The sequence below is a fragment of the Scyliorhinus torazame genome, chromosome 3 (genome assembly GCF_047496885.1).
Source record: "Scyliorhinus torazame isolate Kashiwa2021f chromosome 3, sScyTor2.1, whole genome shotgun sequence".
In the NCBI taxonomy this organism is placed as follows: Eukaryota; Metazoa; Chordata; class Chondrichthyes; order Carcharhiniformes; family Scyliorhinidae; genus Scyliorhinus; species Scyliorhinus torazame.
Genome location: NC_092709.1, coordinates 93,125,755 through 93,142,851, shown reverse-complemented (window position 1 = coordinate 93,142,851; position 17,097 = coordinate 93,125,755).

Below are 17,097 nucleotides of genomic sequence, written 5' to 3'. Positions count from 1 at the left end.
GATAGAAACTCAATGGAACCCAGTCTACCCCGGGAAGAAACTCAGTGCAGCCCAGTCTACCCCGGGAAGAAACTCAGTGCAGCCCAGTCCACCCCGATAGAAACTCAACGGAACCCAGCCCACCCCGCTAGAAAGTCAATGCAACCCAGTCTGTCCTAGGTAGAAACTGCATGACCTACACTGGAAATCTCACCGCAGCCCGACCTACTCCAGGTAAATCTCACTGTGCCCGTTGGATCTTGGGTAAATCTCACCGTGGCCTGGCCTACTCTGGGTAAAACTCACCGTGGCCCGGTCTACCCTGTGTAGAACTCACCGCAACCCGGTCTACCCCGGGTAGAACTCACCGGGGCCTGGTCTACCCTGGGTGGAACCTCACCGCAGCCTGGTCTACCCCGTGTGGATCTCACAGTGCCACGGTCTAGCCCAGGTAAAAGTCACCATGGCCTGGTCTACCCCGGGTGGAACCTCACCGCAGCCTGTTCTACTCCAGGCAGAACACTCTGCGGCCCAGTCTACCTCAGGAGAACTCACCGTGGCCCGGTGGTATACCCTGGGTAGAACCTCACCACGGCCTGGTCTACCCTGGGTTGAACTCACTGTGGCCCGGTCTACCCCGGCTAGAACTCACCGCAGACCGGTCTACCCAGGGTAGGACCTCAGTGCGGCTCGGTCTTCCCCGGGTAGGACCTCACCGTGGCCCAGCCTACCCAGTGTAGAACTCGCTGCAGCTCAGTCTACCCTGGTAGAACTCACCGTGGCCCAGCCTATCCCCGTGTAGAACTCACTGCAGCTCAGTCTACCCTGGGTGTAACTCACCGCGGCACGGTCTACAAGAGTATATCTCACCGCAGCCTGGTCTACCCCGGGTAAAACTCACCGCGGCACGGGTTATCCCGGGTAGAACTCACCGCAGCCCGGTCTACCCATGTAGAACTCACCGCAGCCCCGTCTACCCCATGTGAACCTCACCGTGGCACGGTCTACCCCAGATAAAAGTCACCGTGGCCTGGTCTACCCCGGGTAGAACCTCATCGCAGCCTGGTCTACTCCAGGTAGAACCCTCTGCAGCCCAGTCTACCCCAGGAGAACTCACCGTGCCTCGGTATACCCTGGGTAGAACCTCACCATGGCTCGGTCTACCCTGGGTAGAACTCACTGTGGCCCGGTCTACCCCAGCTAGAACTCACCACAGACCTGTCTACCCTGGGTAGGACCTCAGTGCGGACCAGTCTACCAAGGGTAGGACCTCACCGTGGCCCAGCCTACCCAGTGTAGAACTCACTGCAGCTCAGTGTACCCCTGGTAGAACTCACGGTGGCCCAATCTACCCTGGTTAGAACTGAGCTAGCTGCCAGTCTCCAACCATTGTCTCTTATGGCTTCTTTTATTTGTTTTCTGGCTTCCGCGCTGAACCTCCTAAATCCAGGCTGAGTCTCAATTGTTGATCCACCTGATATCTATCATACACATCCTTTTCTGTTCCTTTCTTCAATACATATGGCTTTAGAGAAGGCGAGGCTATGAGCAGAATGGTCTCCGAGTTCAGCTAAGGCCCTGAATCGTACCCTCACAGAGGCTAATGCCCCGAACAGTGCAGTGACAGAGAATGAGGCTGTGAGAAGAGCATTATGTTCACAGAGGCCGAGGCCGTGCATGCAGTTGTATTTCTCTCTCTCTCATTCTTTCTTCCTCTTTCTTGCTATGTCTCTTGATCTCTCTCCCTCTCTTTCTCTTTCATTCTCACATTTGTGCTCTTTTTCTCACTTTTACTTTTCTCTTTCTCTCTGATTCTGTGAATGAGAGTTGGTGAGAACCATCACATACCATCATCATAACACAAGAAGGCGTCTAGGGCTACATCTGTCGGCAAAGATTTAATTTAATATCTACACCTTGAGTTTAAAAATTATCAATGTTAAAAACTAAAAAGTAAAATAACCTGATTAAATACATAACCTTAAAAATTCTGATTTTATACATTGCATATGGTGCAAGTAAAAGTTTTAAGTTAGTCTAGATGTAACAAAGTTGTTCCCACTTGTTTAGAAGTAAACAATTTTATTGAGGTATTTTAGGCATATAGAAAAAGTGACATTGTACATGACAAAATAAAGAAGTCAAGACACAAATTAAACATAGTGCAAACTGATGCACTATCAATTATGACGAGACGAGAGTAGAATGTAATCGAGGCTTTATTACACAGAGATGTGTGGCCTCCTACAGCAGCTGACAAAATGGCTGCTGTTCGGAGAGCACACACATTTATACTCCGAGTACTGCGCGGAGCCAGCAGGCAGGGATCTACCCCATACCTGTAGCACAGGGGCCTTACCGTAATACCCATATATACAATATAATACAACAGTGGTGACTACCACATTCACCCCCTGTTAAAAATGAGTCCAGGGGGGTGGTGGGAAATTATATACATACAGATTGGTTTTAAAATTACAGAGAAGGTTACAAATTTAGACAACGGGGAACCTTGATCTGTCGTTGAGAGGGCTGCAGTGCTGGTGGCGACTCAGGCGTTGGCTTGGTCTTCGGTGACTCCTGGAGCATGTCAAAATCTTTTTCATCCCCGGGTGGGAGCAAGGGGAGGACGGATTATCCTGGAGCGGGGGCTGTGGTGGGGTGCGCCAGGGGAGGGGAGGGTGGCGCCGGGGCAGAGGGGGGGTGCGTGAGGACCCAGCTGGTGCCAGATCCCTGAGGGAGACTGTGTCTTGGTGACTGTCGGGGTACGCTACGTAGGCGTACTGTGGGTTTGCGTGGAGTAGCTGTACCTCTCAACCAATGGGTCCGCCTTGTGGAGCCGCACGTGCTTGCGGAGGAGAAGGGGTCCTGGAGCTGCCAGCCATGTTGGGAGTCAAACCCCGGAGGTGGACCTCCTGGGGAAGGCGAAGAGACGTTCATGGGGGGTTTCGTTGGTCGCGGTGCACAGGAGTGACCGAATGGAGTGAAGTGCGTTGGGGAGGACCTCCTGCCAGCGGGAGGCTGGGAGACTTCTGGACCGTAGGGCCATTTGGACGGCCCTCCAGACCGTCCCATTCTCCCCTGGGGTTGTAGCTGGTCGTCCTGCTCGAGGCAATGTCCCTGTTGAGCAGGTACTGGCACAGCACCTCGCTCATAAATGAGGATCCCCGGTCGCTGTGGACGTAGGCAGGGAAACCGAACAGTGCAAAGATGGTGTTAAGGGCTTTGATGATGTGGCAAACGTCAAATTGGGGCATGGGACAGCGAAGGGGAATCGGGAATACTCGCCGACCACATTAAGAAAGTACATGTTGCGGTCGGGTGAGGGGAGGGGAGGGGCCCTTTGAAGTCCACGCTGAGGCGATCAAAGTGGCGGGAAACCTTCACCAGGTGCGCACAGTCTGGCCGGTAGAAGTGCGGTTTATACTCTGCGGAGACCTGGCAATCTCTGGTGATAGCCCTGACTTCCTCGATGGAGTAGGGCAGGTTGCGGGCCTTAATGAAGTGGTAAAAGCGGGTGACTCCTGGGTGACAGATTGTCGTGCAGGGTACGGAGTCGGTCCACTTGTGCGCTGGCACATGTACCTTGGGACAGGGCATTGGAGGGGCTCGTTGAGCTTACCGGGGCGATACAAAATCTCGTAATTGTTGGTGGAGAGCTCGATCCTCCACTGCAAGATTTTACCATTTTTGATCTAGCCCCGCTGTGTGTTCAACATGAAGGCAACCGACCGTTGGTCTGTGAGGGGAGTGAATCACCTGCCGGCCAGGTAATGCCTCCAATGTCGCCCAGCTTCAACGATCATTTGGGCCTCGTTTTCGACGGAGGAGTGCCGGATTTTGGAGGCATGTAGGGTGTGGGAAAAGAATGCCATGGGCCTGCCTGCCTGGTTGAGGGTGGCGGCCAGAGCGACGTCTGATGCATCACTCTCGACTTGGAAGGGGAGCGTCTCGACGACCACGTGCATCGCGGCCTTGGCGATGTCGGCCTTGATACGGTTGAAGGCCTGGTGAGCCTTGGCTGTCAGTGGGAAAACGGTGGATTGAATGAGTGGGCGGGCCTTGTCCGCATAGTTTGGGACCCACTGGGCGTAATATGAAAAGAACCCCAGGCATCGCTTGAGGGCCTTGGGGCAGTGGGGGAGGGGGAGTTCCATGAGGGGGCGCATGCGATCGGGGTCGGGCCCTAGAACTCCGTTCTGAACCACATAGCCGAGGATGGCTAATCGGTTCGTGCTGATCACACACTTCTCCTTGTTGTAAGTTAGGTGTGGCGGTGTGGAGGAATTTGGAAAGGTTAGCGTCGTGGTCCTGCTGGTTGTGGCCGCAGATGGTGACGTCTAGGTACGGGAAAGTGGCCCGCAGCCCGTACCGGTCAACCATTCGGTCCATCTCCCGTTGGAAGACCGAGACCCCATTGGTGACGCCGAAGGGAACCCGAAGAAAGAGGTAAAGGCGGCCGTCTGCTTCAAACGCAGTGTATGGGCGGCCCGCCTTGCGGATGGGGAGCTGGTGGTAGGCAGATTTCAGGTCCACTGTCGAGAAGACCCGGTACTGTGCAATCTGATTGACCATATCAGGTATGCGTGGGAGGGGGTACCCGTCGAGCTGCGTGTACCGATTGATGGTCTGACTGTAGTCAACGACCATCCTGTTTTTCTCCCCGGTTTTTACCACAACCACTTGGGCTCTCCAGGGGCTGTTGCTGGCCTCGAGGATACCTTCCCGCAGCAGCCGCTGGACCTCAGACCTGATGAAGGTCCAGTCCTGGGCGCTGTACCGTCTGCTCCTGGTGGCGACGGGTTTGCAATCCGGGGTGAGGTTTGCAAACAGGGAAGGCGGGTCGACCTTAAGGGTCGCGAGGCCGCAAATAGTAAGGCGTGGTAGGGGCCCGCCGTATTTCAGGGTTAGGCTCTGGAGGTTGCACTGGAAGTCCAGGCTGAGTAGCAAGGCAGTGCAGGGGTTGGGGAGGATATAGAGCCGGAAGCCGCTGAACTCTACACCCTGGACAGTGAGGGTGGCGATGCAGTACCCCGGATCGCCACGGAGTGGGATCCGGAGGCCAGGGAGATTCTTTGGTTAGCGGGGTGTACCGCGAGGGAGCAGCGCCTTACCGTATCGGGGTGGATGTAGCTCTCAGTGCTCCCGGGGTCCAGAAGACAGGATATCTCGTGCACGTCGACCTTCACCTTTGTTGAAGCGGTCGCGAGGTTGTGCGGTCGAGACTGGTCGATCGTGACCGAGGCCTGAAGTGGCTGGTCGGCGATGTTTGCAGGCGATGAGCGGCCCGATGAGGTGCCCGACGGGCAGGGGTCCTGAGGCAGGTAAGATGGCGGCTACCACAGGCCGCACCTGTCCTGGGGCAGGCAAGATAGCGGCGCCCTCGGGCCGCACGTGTCCTGGGGCAGGCAAGATGGCGGTGCCCATTGGTTCTGAGACAAGCAAGGTGGCGACGCCCACGGGCCGCACGTGTTGTGAGTGGAGCAATATGGCGGCGCCCACGGGCCGCACGTGGTCTGAGGAGAGGAAGATGGCGGCACCTACTGGCTGCACGTGGGGGGTGCCGGGACAATAGCGGCGATTGAGCGGGCCTGGCACACTGCAGCGAAATGTCCCTTCTTGCCACAGGCCTTGCAGAGCGTACTTCGCGCCGGGCAGCGCTGCCGGGGGTGTTTTGCCTGTCCACAGAAGTCGCACTTGGGTCCCCCGGGCTTGGTTGGCTGCCGCGCGGCCCTGGTGTGGGGCTGGCTGAGGGCGGTCGCTGATGGAGTCCACGATGGGGTGGCAGCTGGCGGGGTCCACGATGCACTGGGGGGGGGGGGCATAATGCTGTACGTTGTGTGAGGCGACCGTGAATGAGAGCGCTAGTTTCTTGGTCGCCGCGAGGTCAAGCGTGGTCCCTTCTAAGAGGCGCTGGCGGATGTAGTCAGACCCAATGCCCGTAACGAACGCGTCTCTCATTTGCAGGTTCGAATGTTCAGTGGCCGAAACGGCCTGGCAGTCAGTCTCTCACCAGGACGAGCAGGGCACACCAGAAATCTTCCACAGACTCACCGGGAAGTTGGTGCCGCGTGGATAGTAGGTGCCTGGCATAGATCTTGTTGGTCTGCTAAGCATAATTCTCCTTCAGTAGCGCCATGGCCTCTGCGTTGGTCGGCGCATCCTGGACAAGGGGAGAAACATTGGAGCTCAGCCGCGTGTACAGAATCTGGAGCTTCTGTGCTTCTGAGATTGGGTCTGGCGCAGACCTGATGTATGCTTCAAAGCAAGCTAGCCAATGTTGGAAGTCATTTTTGGCGTTGTCTGCTTGAGGATGCAGCTGATGCGGAGGTCCATCTCTGAAAAACCTCTGTGTAATAAATTGATGCACTATCAATTCCGATGAGATGAGAGTTGAATGTAATCGAGACTTTATTACACAGAGATGTGTGGCCTCCTACAGCAGCTGATGAAATGGCTGCTGTTCGGAGAGCACACACATTTATACTCCGCCTACTGGGCGTAATACCTTACCGTAATACCCATATATACAATATAATACAACTGTGGTGACTACCACACAAACCACGGCTCTGTTCACGCAAGGACCAGCCTCAATATCCCCCCACTCTGCTCTACCCTAGCCCTCCCCCCCCCCCCCCCCCCCCCCCCCTGCTGACGCTTACTCCTCTGCGGAGAAGTCAATAAATGGCTGCCACCTTCGGGCGAACCCTAATAACGAATCTCTCAAGGCGAACTTGACTTTCTCTCGGCCAAGAAAGCTTGCCATGTCCGATAGCCATACCTGAGCCCTCGGGGGGCCTTGAGTCCCTCCATGTATTCGTATTCGTCGCCGGGCTACCAGGGAAGCAAAAGCCAGAACGTCGGCCTCTCTCTCTTCCTGGACTCCCGGGTCCTCCGAAACCCCAACGATTGCCACCTCAGGACTCATTACCACCCCAGTTTTCAATACCCGGGACATGACATCTGCGAATCCCTGCCAATACCCCCTGAGTTCAGGGCACGACCAGAACATGTGTACATGGTCAGCCGGCCCTCCGGCGCATCTAGCACACTTGTCCTCTTGCCCGAAGAATTTGCTCATCCGGGCCACCGTCATGTGGGCCCGGTGCACGACCTTAAACTGGATCAGGCTGAGCCTGGCGCATGTTGCGGTTGTGTTTACTCTGCTCAGGGCCTCTGCCCAGATACCGTCCTCCATCTTCCCCCCCGAGCTCCTCTTCCCACTTAAGCTTCAAGTCCTCGGTCTGCATATCCTCAGCTCCCATTCGTTCCTTGTAGACATCTGAGACGCTACCCTCTCCGACCTCTCCCCTAGAAACTACCCTGTCCTGCCTCCCCTTCGGCAGGAGACGTGGGAAGGACGGCACCAGTCTGCGTACAAAATCCCGCACCTGTAAGTATCTAAATTCGTTCCCCCTCACCAGCCCAAACTTCTCCAGCGCCCTCACGCTCGGAAAGCTCCCTTCCAGGAACAGATCCCCCATCCTCACAATCCCCGCCCTCCTCCACAGTCGATACCCCCCGTCCATGTTCCCCGGGGCAAATCGGTGGTTGCCGCAGATTGGGGTCCACACCGATGCTCTTACCTCCCCTACATGCCTCCTCCACTGGCCCCAGATCCGAAGAGCCGCCACCACTATTGGGCTGGTGGAGAAGTCAACAGCTTTACATGTAAGAGAGTCACCAATAAATCCAATGGGGGACTTCCGGTGGCGGCCATGGGCTGATTGGTCGCACACAGGGTAGCTCCAATTTGAAGGTTTCGGTTTTGGCCCTTTCTGCTCAATTAATGAGCTCTTTGGTCGGAATATTTGTGGAATAAGTGTTGGGGAGTGAATTCTCTGAGGTGGGATGCTGGCGGGTTACTACACTCAACAGACGTCGAAGAAGGCGACGATGTTAGAGGTGGAGGGTCTGCGTGGCAGAAGGCATGGTGGAGACGGGGGCATCATCACCTTCGTCCACTCCATTGCCAGTGGAACAATTGGTGGGCTGATTAATGGAGAACCTCAGCAGCATTGGCTAGAGATGCAGAAAGATTGGTCGATGCGATTGAGGGAGCGGTTGTCTCTCTTCCGGGCGCTATGGAGCAGGCAGAGAAGTGCCTGGAGCCATAAGGTCCGACAATCCAAGAGGTGGAAAGGTCAGTCACAGACCACAGTGATCAGATTGTGGAGTTGGTGGCAGAAATGGCGATGCTGGGGACGGTCTGCAAGGAGCTGAAAATGAGTGTGGATGATCAGGAGAATCTCTCCAGGCAGCATAGTCTACGCATTGTAAGCCTGCCGGAGGGGGTGGCGGGAACATGTGCCACGGCCTAAGCGTTGAAGTTATTGATGAAGCTGGTGGACGAAGGGTTTGTGAGAAGGCCCCCGGAGGTGGACCGGGCACATCAATTGTTAAGGCAGAGGCCGAGAGCAGGGGAGCCACCGAGTGCCGTGGTGGTGAGAAAGCACTGATTCCAAGTGATGGAGCAGATCTTGAGAAGGGTGAGGACTACGAGAGATTATACTTGGGAGGGCCAGCGGATTCAAATATACAAAGACATTGGTGCTGACCTGGCCAAATAGCAGGCTGGCTTTAATCAGGCTAAGGCTAAATAAGGTGTGGTTTGGCGTGTTGTACCTGGCCAAACATTGGGTGACCTTTAAGGGGAAGGAGCATTATGTTGCGATGCCTGAAGAGGCACACAGCTTTATTAAAGAGCATGGTTTGGAGGAGGGTTAATTCGGCGAATGTTTTCTGATGCTTTCGGTTTTTTGAAATGTGGGTAGGCAATGTGGGGGGAGGGCCTGTTTGGGTGAAATGTGCGGGGACCTTTCTTTTAGTCTTCAGGTGGAAGTTGGAATGCTAACAAGCATGCTGATAAACAGAAACAATGTGGGGGTGGAGGCTGCGACGGGTAGCCAGGGGGGGGCGGGAAGTAGGTGCGGTGGGATTGGTCGGAGGGAAGGGATTTTGGGAGGGGGAGGGTGCTGGTGACGCAGTGGGCTGGATAGTTCATTTGCAAAAGCAGGGCAAAGGGGAGTGAGCGGCCATTTTGCGCGGACTTGGACAAGAAAGGAAAATGTGGGTAGAAATGGTTTGGTGATGGATTGGGATGTCATATGAGGAATGGTTGAGGACTCTGGGTCTGTACTCAGTGGAATTTAGAAGGATGAGGAGGGGATCTCATTGAAACTTACAGGAAACTGAGAGGTCTAGATAGAGTGGACGTAGAGAGGATGTTTCCACTAGTAGGAGAAACTAGAACCCGAGGGCACAATCTCAGACTGAAGGGACAATCCTTTAAAACAGACGTAAGGAGGAATTTCTTCAGCCAGAGGGTGGTGAATCTGTGGAACTCTTTGCCGCAGAAGGCTATGGAGGTCAAGTCATTGAGTGGCTTTAAGACAGAGATAGATATGTTCTTGATTAATAAGGAGATCAGAGGTAATGGGGAGAAGGCAGGAGAATGAGGATGAGAAATATATCAGCCATGATTGAATGGTGGAGCAGACCCGATGGGTCGACTGACCTAACTCTGCTCCAATGTCTTATGGTCTTATAGATTTAAATGTGTGGATGGGGGGGCAGAAACCCCGGGTGAGGAAAATTACTTGAAATGTGCGAGGGGGTTGAATAGGCTGATGAAGTGTTCGAGGGTATTTGCACATTTGAGAAGTCCGACGGTGGACGTGGTGTTTCTTCAGGAGACACACTTGCAGATTAAGGACCAGGTGAAGTTGCGAAAGGGGAGGATGGTGTAGCCACCTGAGTTGGCCAAGTCCCGATTTAAAATGAGGCCATAGAAGAAGTGCTCACCGGGTCAGGGAATGGAAAGCAACGCAGTTATGTGATCCTTCACGCTTCGCGTTAGGATCACAAGGAGGGTGTGTAGCCACCTGAGTTGGCCAAGTCCCGATTTTAAAATGCCGAACGGCAAAGGCTGAAGGGAAATTCAGCCAACACAGGCAGAAACCAGTAGGTGCAGATTTGCTGTGTATTTAACTCTGCAAAAGCCCAGACAGCATCGATACCAGCAACCATCAGCATAATAGTGTAGCAGCCATCTACATACTAATGAGCGATCCCCGGGAACAATAGCAACATTTGGGATGCACAAAACTAAGCCAGACTCCCCGGCGCCAGCAGGAGCCAACACAAAAGAGGTTAACGAACACCTCAAGACCGTCCATCGATCAGGGAACCGCTCCAGTATTGGCGAAATCGAACCAAGCAATTGGAACGAAGTCCAATCACTTGGAACCAGGTACAGGGTCTGCCCCGAAAGGTGGGAAGCCCCTGGGGACTATAAAAGTTAAGCCCCAAGTTCAGATCGTTCTCCTTGACCGGGTCACTCAGCAACGCGAAGCAACCCCTGAGAGTGAACGGTCCAAGCTGCCGCACCTCTGAAGTAAGTCTCAAGTCAACGCTCGCTACGAGATAGGCGCTCCTAGCTACCAGTTCATACCGGCTTTGAATCCCGCAATTGCAGATTCCGAACGAAAGGCCATTTGTTTCCCTGACCTGGTGGGCCAGTCCGAAGTTAGGTATAGGCCTGTTAGTTGTCGAAGTAGCTTAGACGTAGAATTTGTGCATGAGTAGCGATTACAGTGTATAATAAATGTGCTTTGATTTGAATCTTACTAATTGGTGTGTTGAGTTATTGGTCATTACTTGGACTTGAACCTCGTGGCGGTATCATAAAGATACCTGGGTACTCGAGAGCAAAGGTTATAAAACAGAGCCAATTGAACCAACCAAAAGTTAGCAACATATTACTGGCGACATTCTGATGGGACCCGATCTCGAAGTGGCTTAACCACTCCGGGAGAACCCAAAAATTTGAATTAGAAATCCAATTGGGAACAGAAAACCACAAGTGTGAAAGCAGTTCTGATTAATCCTCATAAATCGGAAGTATGTGTATGCATGCGTAACTAACAGGGCTATAAGGTAATACTGATAGATTTTTTGTTGCGACAAAACTGTCGGGAGTTTGTATTTCGGAAATTAGCGAAAGCCGTACCCGTAATTACAGCACCGCCTTAGTCCCCCTGTTCCAAATTTAAAAGAAGCATTCGGATAAGAAAGATGGCAATGCAGGAAATGCAGCGCCTCATGAACCCAGAGGAATTTGCGGTCGCAGCGACCAGCAGCAGTAGAGTAGGACAGTGTCCCATATGGGAGGAAGAAATCAGGAAGTACCTCAAAGGGAAAGGATGGCCCCTTTGGAGCGAATTCTGTAACAACGAGGAAACAGGTTCCTGGAGTATAGGACATACTTGGTGGGAAAACCTGAGCGAGATTCACAAGAAGAGCTTAGGGAAAGCTCGCAAGCTGATGGCAATCGTGTCTTGCTTGGCACAATTGCGAGGCGCAGAGGAAGTCGTTAGAGGTAGAACGAATACATTGAATGAGTAAGGTCGATGTTAGTGAGGTAGAAAGAGAGAACTTAGAGTTGAGGAGGAAGTTGGCTGCAAAAGACGGAGATGTGGACGATGCCAAGAGGGCACACCAGTCTTGTCTGGCGCACTTAACCAGCTTCCAGTCCCAGTATGAAAAGGCCCATCAGGACACGCAACGTGCAGTACTGGTACGAGAAGAAACCGAGAAGCAGGTAGAGACATTGCAGAGGCAGTGTAGTGACCTGAAGGCAGCGTTAAGAGCACTCCATGCTGCCACCACGGAGCAAAGACAAAGCTCGTTAGAACACGCAAAGTGCCGGAAGCAGATTGCACAGCTGCAATCGCTGCTTTCAGTCCAAAAAGGATTCCAGGAAACCTTTGGAGCAAAATTAGATAAGGAAGACGGCCTTGATTGGGAAGAATTAAACGAGACAGCGCAGAGATATGTTCAGGGAAAATGTGCGCAGGGAAAGCCCCAAAAGAGGAAAGCGCCCCAAACCCCCATAGAGCAGATTGTTCAGGCTCCAATGAACCCAGTAACCACCCACCGCACAGCCACATCGGACGACATGGAATTTCTGTACACCACCCCGTTAACAGTGACCCAATTACAGGACGCGTGCGAGAAAATCACACCGTTCCTCCCCACCTCAGACCCCCACCATTTCTTTGCCAGATAACGCAGCAGGCGACCATGTACGGCCTGGATGAGCGAGAGCACGTGAAGCTCACAGTTTTGAGTCTCGACCCTTCAGTCGTAGCAGCCCTTCCCGACCCACAGAATGTAGGAGGAGGCACCCTTGCAGAAATGCATACCGCGATCCTGGATACGATCGGGTATAACCGGGGTGACCCCGTAGATGGCCTCAATAAATGCTGGCAAAAGAAAACAGAGCACCCCACAGCGTTCGCTGGATGCTTGTGGATCCATTTTGCAGCAGTTTTCGGGGACTTAGACCGCGCCCATTTGTCCCCAGACAACATGGCCAAATGGACCTGCACCCTTATCTCCCATGCCACAGAAACAGGACAAAAAGCTTGCGCAAATTATGATCCCTCAGAGGAGGTTCATAACGGGAAATGGGTTGTAAAAAGATTGTCCCGCGCCTGGGAGCAGTCTACAAAACAAACCCGCAGTTAAAAATCCCGAAGAAAAGCAGGCCGACGCAGACATACAAGCAGTTAAAACACACCAGAACCCCGCATGGGTAAATGAAGGAAAGAACAGCCCCCCACAAAAGTCACAGGAGTGTTACAACTGTGGACAGTTGGGACACTTTGCAAGAGAGTGCAATGCCCCACGAAAGCCACAGAGAGTCCAGCAGACGGGCACTCTAAGTAGGAATAAGACAGAGCCCATTCATAGTGTGAGCACCCGTTCAGATCAGACGGACCTGACCGGAACGGACTGACGGTGTTCGGGCTCCCCCAGTTGGGTCTGCGACACCCTTTGGGATAGGTCCCACTGTCACCAGACTCCTAAATGACCCTCTTATGGACTGACCTCGTTAACACTACACCCTGTATGCTTCATCCGATGCCAGTGCTTATGTAGTTACATTGTATATGTTGTGTTGCCCTGTTATGTATTTTCTTTTATTCCCTTTTCTTCTCATGTACTTAATGACCTGTTGAGCTGCTCGCAGAAAAATACTTTTCACTGTACCTCGGTACACGTGACAATAAACAAATCCAATCCAATCCAATCCAGGTCCAGACGACCGGTAGTTGCAGTGAAAATTCGGGGACAGCCCATCGAGTTTCTATGGGAACAGGAGGGTCCCGCACCACAATAAATTCCTCCACCATGTTTCCAAAAGACACGTGGCCCACTACAGCCACTATCACCCTCAGCGGCTTTACAGGCCACTCACAGCAGGGACACATCACAGCCCCTGTACCCATTCAAATCGGCAACATCACCACCAAGCACCCCGTGGTTTTAGTTGACCTGCCCCCCACAGCCGAACACATTCTGGGAATAGACTTCATGAATTCCCACAATCTATCATTTGATCCAGTCAACCAGTGTGTCTGGAAAATGGCAAAGTCTGCAAGAGCCCCCGCAACGCTCACAATAGGTGAAGACGCCAACAAAATCAGCGCAGTCGGCGAATTTTGGTTCAACCCGAACACACTTAGCACGGACAAGAAGGTTAGGCAGTTTTTGAGGTAGCAAGCACAGACCGCACCCTTTCAGCCGTGCTCCTTCAGGAACGGCACGAACAGTTAAGACCCGTGGCTTACGCCTCCAGAGTTTTAGATGCTGTGGAGCAGGGATTTTCAGCCTGTGAGAGGCACCTGCTCGCAGTTTTCTGGGCAGTTCAGTATTTTTCGTACATTACTGGACTGAACCCCATCACAATCCTCACAGAACACACCCCCACCCAACTTTTACTGGACCGACGACTCAAGGACGGTACAGTTAGTCAGATTAGAGCAGCTAGATGGACCCTTTTGCAGGGACGGGGCATCACTGTTAAAAGGACAAAGACCCACACTTTTTTAGCCGACAACCTACAGTACCCCAGAACCCCCCATGAATGTGAAATTATCTCTCCACACCACAACACAGGCCCCTTTATTGCTAAAACACCCCCCAGAAAGATAGGTAGTTCAACCCAGAGCCCAAGCACACAGACACGTGCAAACCCATAAAGATATATGTGGATGGATCTTCCACGATATTGGAAGGGAAGCGCATAACAGGATGCGGTATTTATGTCAGGGACGCGCCCTAGAAGAAATAGCAATAAAACTTCCAGGACACTTAGGCGCGCAGGCAGCAGAACTTGCGGCCATCGCATACATAGTGGAACACCCAGATTCCTTCCCCAGCCCAGCAGACATATACTCGGACAGCCTCTATGTCTGCAACAGCCTTACGGAATTCCTACCCCTGTGGAAAGCAAGAGGATTTGTTTCCGCAGACGGAAAACCCCTCCCTTCAGCTCCATTGCTCCGTCACATCTTAGAGAGAGCACAGAACAGGACTTTTGGTATAGTCAAAGTTCGTAGTCACCATCGTTCCTCCCCCCCCCTGGAAATGTAAAGGCCGATGCACTGGCTAAGGCAGGTTCCAGGCATGGATATTTTTGGACACGCCCCGAAAGCGCACCTGTGAATGCAGTTCAGGTCTCGCTGACTAGTATTGAAGATTTAGTGCAGGCCCAGAAGCAGGACAGCAATCTCAGGGAGATTTTAAAAGGAAACTATCCAGCACCCTACGAGAGATTTAAAAATGCTCTGACCACACATGATGGTGTGGTGTTAAAAGACACCCTTTATGTGGTTCCTGAACAGGACAGGAATCAACTGATTTGTTTATTCCATGACGGTCATGGACATCAGGACATCAGGGAATCGATCCCACTACAGCCCACCTCAGGCAGCTCTGTTGGTGGCCAAGTTTAAAAGAAGACGTAACGCACTACGTTGAGAATTGTCTTATCTGCGCCCAGAATAATCCGGACAGAGATGCCAAAAAAGCTCAACTCAGTCACACCCGACCCGTTAATGGCCCCTGGACTAACTTCCAAATTGATTTTATAGGACCATTGCCCCCTTGCAGGAATGGTTACAAATATGTACTCGTGGTGATAGACACGTTTACAAAATGGGTGGAAGCATTCCCATCCAGAACAAACACGGCAAAGACCACAGCCAAGAGTTTGACCCATCACATCTTTACAAGATGGGGACCCCCCCGCAGCATTGAATCCGACCAAGGTTCCCATTTTACGGGACGTGTCATGAAGAACGTCCTCACGATATTTGGCATTACCCAAAAATTCCACATAGCATACCACCCCCAGTCGAGTGGTATCGTGGAGCGCATGAATCAGACCCTAAAATCCACCCTCAGAAAAATGGTCCAGCAAAACAACACCACTTGGGACTCAGTCCTCCCTTTTGCGCTGATGTTTTTGCGGAATACAGTTTCCACATCCACAGGTTACACCCCACACACTCTCATGACCTGACGCCCCATGAAAGGCACAGAATTTTTATTAGGTTTGACTTGACCAGCCCCGAAGTGATGGCCCTCACACACGAGAATGCAGTCAAACAATTAGTAGAAAATGTAAAAACGGCTCAGCTAGCAGCTGCAGTGAAATTGGGCACAAGAAAGAAACAGAGCAAGGCCTATTTTGATAAGACAGTGCATGCGACTGAGTTCAGTGTAGGACAGCAAGTCATGCTCTCCGTATACAACCGCAGCACGTTCCTGTCACCAAAGTACCCAGGTCCGTACTCCATTGCGGACAAAGTAAGCCCTTCCGTCTACAAAATAAAGTACCCCAATGGAAAGACTGCGTGGTTCCATATCAACCAGCTAAAGGCATATGGAACACAGTCTAACCACGCACACCACGTCATGCTCGACGCAGCACACCACACCCCGCCCACACCCAACGTAACCCTACCGCCCCCCCCCCCAACACGTCCAGCCCAGCCACGGACTCAACCTCGACTCCACCCCCGAAATATACACTCCTCCCCGGAACGCCCACAGACTGCAGCAGCAGCGACAGCGACTGTGACTCGGCCAATAGCCACAGCACACCTCCCATGCAACAGGACCCACACCCAGCGAATCTGACCACGATTCAAGTGATCCCTTCATGATCACTTTCCTAAACAAACCCCACCACCGACCACCGACCTACAATGACGACCCCAATTCCGTCCCCACAGAACTAGACACCACCTATTGGCACAGAGACAATTCGGACAGACACCCAAACCGAGAACCCCTTTGCGACCCTGTTCGCAACCGATAACTGAGGTGTCCCGATGATGTTTTAAAAGGAACGGCTTGGGAGAAACGGTGTCCTTTCTGATGGAACCTGCAGCATGTTTTATGTTGTTTGTAGTGTTTTGTTAAATGTTGTATGTCAGACCGGAAAAAGTTTTTCCCACGGCCTCAAGACACCCACTGGCAGTCAGAGAAACTGGTTTGGCCAGAGGCTAGTTCAGAGGAACTAGTTTGTCTGCAGAGACTTGTAAATGTCCCAGACTCCAGTTCAGCGGAACTCATCTGTCGACAGAAACACAGACCCCCGTTCATAACTGCTCTTCTGGTTCGAGGAAGGAACCAATACGGCAACCCCCCACAATGACTACATTTCTTGCCCGTTCTTGTCGGTTGCTCAGGCAGTGGAGAAACGGCTTGGAACCCGCCCTGCCTGGGAACCCCCCTCTGGTCAGCTACGCTCGGGTAGGGCACACACGGCATTGGTTGCCGTCCTACCCGGGGACTCCCATACCCGTCGCGGCCCATACGCACCTCATTTCGGAAAGTTTGGTTCAAAAAGTTTTGTTTTGTTTCAGGTAACCCTTAGGTTGCCAACCCTCTGTTATTTACATCCTCAATCATTTGGATGGTAAACCGCACAGCCTGCGAGACGGCTCGCACTGGTTCAGTATTTGTAAGTGTGTCTTATCCTGAAATTCGGTTTTTGAAAAAAAAATGAGAGAGTCACACATAGTGACCAATTATAAAGGGAGTAATTGGCACTAAAGGACAGACAGACTATCGTACGAGATGTTAAACCAAGATAGTAACAGACACTATGCTTGATCCCACAGAACTCCAGAAGCTCCAGAGAAGAGAAGAGAAGTGAAAGAAGAAGAACCATGAGGCCATCCTCCGCGTGGTTCATCGTTATAATGGACATTTGGTTGCGTGCGAACGCGAACCCCCTGACCTCAACCCCCCCCA